Consider the following 3447-nt stretch of genomic DNA (forward strand, 5'->3'; position numbering starts at 1 on the left):
TGGTTCTTGTTGAGATGACCATTTCAGTTGACAGCTACCCCTCACCACTGGCTGGTCTGGGTTTGTGATATGTCCCCCATCCAAAAAAAAAAGCAAGAAGGTAAATGATGGGGTCCACTGGTGGTTTCACAGTTCCTGGCCAAAAAAAAAAAAAAACAAAAAAAGCTGAATGTTTATACTTGGTTTCTCCTTGTGGCCTTGGTCATACCTAGAATTTAAAAATATTTATTATTTATTTATTTATTTATTTATTTTAACACCTACAGCACCTGGTCTTCCTAGGTGGTCTCCCATCCAAGCACTAACCAGGCCCAACCCTGCTTACCTTCTGAGATCAGATGAGATCGGGCACATTCAGGGAGGCATGGCTGTAGTAAAAAAGATTTTTGAAAGTTAGAGACGAGAGAGTGAAAAGTAATTATTATTCACTCTCCCATTGGCGAGGACATGTTATAGATGATTAAGGGACTGGTGCACATATAAACCTCTCTGCCCTTTTTTTGGTCAGTTGCCCACTTGGCCACTTTGGGACTGGGATTAGAACCATTGTGTGACCAAGGTATGGATGTGCCTGGCGAAACGCAAAAACTTACCTGCTTAGACGTGTATCAGAAACTCTAAAAAAGTATGTCACACTTGTTTCTGTATTTGCTGAGTAGAGCTTTTATCACATTAAAAGGCTACACACTTCTTCAGTTTGTAGAGAATTTAGTAAGCAAGACTCCTCTCAAAATCATAATACCCAATCTCATTTAGCATGACTCCTGGGCACAGAACTCAGCTTGAGCTATGAGTTAAAGAATATGCACACAATTTGTTTGCTTATGGAGCTCAGCCTCCATCCCCCTGCCTCTGGTCCATGCCATTGGTACAGAAATGGTGCAAATTCAATTCCACACATGCTGCCTAAGAGCCTCTAACTGCTGGTGCTGGGTGGGCAGCATGTGTGTGTGCACGCACGTGCATGAGGATGAGATACAGGAATAATAAATAAAATACGGCAACTTCCCTCCAAAATTTATCTCTAGAGACCACTAGGTGCCTTTAAGATCCTCAAGGCTGAGGCAACCGACACATTCATATCGGATTCCTCCCTGGCTACCCCAGAGAACTTAGTGTCACCTGATGGAAGCAAAGAGGCATGGAAGAAAGAGGACACATAGTTTTAGGGCCTATTTGAGATGTCATCCACACCTTCCGCCTCCCTCTCTACCACTTTCCTATGTCACCAGAGTAGTCAACACATCACCTTCAATCCCCAAAGGTACGGCAGCCAGGCAGCCCGAAGGTCAACACTAATGAAAGATGCTATCTGGAAAATAAATGTCAAGCCAAACTGACATAATTAGCTGTATCTGTGGTCCTTGAGGTTTGGCAAGTGAGGATGGGGTGGGAGGAGAGTTGGGGAGGGGGGCATGCTCTTCTAAAGCTTCTGGAACATAGAGAGCAATTTGGATAGCCTACAGTTAGTGATAGCAACTTTCTGAGTGACTACCTAATTAGTGCCTGCCCAGCTTCCATGAAAGGCAGCATACAGCAAATAAATAAGGACGCTTGGCTTCCCCTTAGCTCCAGCCTTGGACTTGCAGGATGTCGACAGCTTTAGATTCAGCCTTCATTGCCACTATTCCAATGCCAGAGGGTGTTTTTCCCCCAAAAAAGTGTCATTTGCATCATAGCTTAATAATGTTGTTGACATCGCAAATACCCCCAGAGCCACTTAAGTCATTAGTTTTCTGAGGTTGATGGGAAAACATGAAAGATGTATGTGGTAACAAATGTCCTTTTTATTTGGTTTTTACCATCTCAGCGAGCCAAGTTTACTTCTGAATGATGTTGAGCAAGGAGATTCACCCGAACTAGCCTTGATTTCCTCATCTATAAAAGAGAGTTAATCAAGACAAGTAATAACAAGTGTTGGAAAGGTTGTGGAGAAAAAGGAAACTTCATGCATGGCCGGTGGGAATGTAAATCAGTGCAGATTAAGGGATTTATCCAAGGTATCGCACCCAGCCACCGAGGAACACAGTATGGAGTTTTCTCAAAAAATTAAGACTAGAGCTACCATATGACATAGCAATTCCTCTTCTGGATATCTAACCCCCAAATTTGAAAACATTTATTCATAAAGATATATGCACTCCGATGTTCATCGCAGCATTATTCACAGTGGTCAAGACATGGAGACAACTGAAGTGTCCTCTGATAGATGATTGGATAAAGAAGATGTGGTACATATATGCAATGGAATACTACTCAGCCTTAAGGAAAGGTGAAATACTGCCCTTAGTGACCACAGGGATGGATCTTGAGAATATCATGGTAAGTAAAGTAATTCAGACCAGAAGAGTCAAGAACCATATGATTTCACTCATATATGGGATATAAAACAGAAAGTAACAAACAAATAAGACAAACAAATAAACAAAAAAAACTCAGAGACACAGACAAAGGTATGGTGGTTACCAGCTTGGGGGAGGTAGAAGAGGGTAAAGGAGGTCAAGTACATGGTCATGGAAGGAGACTTGATTTTGGGTGGTGCACACACAATGCAATATACAGATGATGCATTATAGAATTGTACACTTGAGATTTATATAGTCTTATTAACGATGTCACGCCAATAAATTTAATAAAATTTTTTAAAAAGAAGGTTAATAACACACACATCCTAAAGAATCATTGTGAGAATTATGACAAGGGTTAGCTTAGCAGATGCTCAAGAAATGGTACAGTAACAAAGGTGGTAATGACGATACTGCTCATGATGGTAATGATGCTGAAGATGATGATGGTGATGTTGATGATAAATTTACTTCCCCCTCAGTGATCTTGTTTCCCGGAGTGGGAAGAACTCAAAAACATAACCAAAAAAAAGGGGCTGTTGGTTAATGAGCTCATGCGCTGATGTTCATTGTATGACAAGATGTAATAATGATAATTACCGTGTGTAGAGAATACATTTTCAAAATACTTTTACATAAGTTATCTCATTTGCACCATTCAACTACTCTATGAGAAAGTTACTATTATTATCCGCAGTTTACAGCTGGAAAAAAAGTGAGACTCAAAAGATTAAGAACCTTGCTTAAGCTCCCATAGTCAGTAAGTCTTGAACTTGAGTCTTGAGATCGCAAATCTGATGTTCTTCCGGTGTCACATATATTAACTTCTAAGCATTTCGGAGAGTGTGGAGAGAAGCTTGATCAAAGTGGTTCTACCACATGAATTTTATCAATGAAGGGACTCCAGAGACAGACCCCTGAGACAGGAAGAGGGCAGACCTCAATGGAACGACATCTAATGCTCACTGCATCAGCCTACGGGAGAGATGGGATGTTGATATGAGCTCAGCGAAGAGCCAGAATTCCAAAATACATTTTTAAAAGTTGTTTTTTGTTATCTCTTGCTGCATAAAGAGCCACTCTAAAATTTAATAGCTCAAAA

The 3447-nt window shown here is 40.8% G+C and overlaps 1 pseudogene; it reads right to left on the reverse strand.

The window, feature by feature from the left end:
• Positions 1 to 257: 257 nt before the first annotated feature.
• Positions 258 to 376, reverse strand: LOC111731442 (annotated as a pseudogene).
• Between the last annotated feature and the right edge of the window lie 3071 nt (positions 377 to 3447).

The sequence above is a fragment of the Pteropus vampyrus genome, unplaced genomic scaffold (genome assembly GCF_000151845.1).
Source record: "Pteropus vampyrus isolate Shadow unplaced genomic scaffold, Pvam_2.0 Scaffold374, whole genome shotgun sequence".
NCBI classification, from domain to species: domain Eukaryota; kingdom Metazoa; phylum Chordata; class Mammalia; order Chiroptera; family Pteropodidae; genus Pteropus; species Pteropus vampyrus.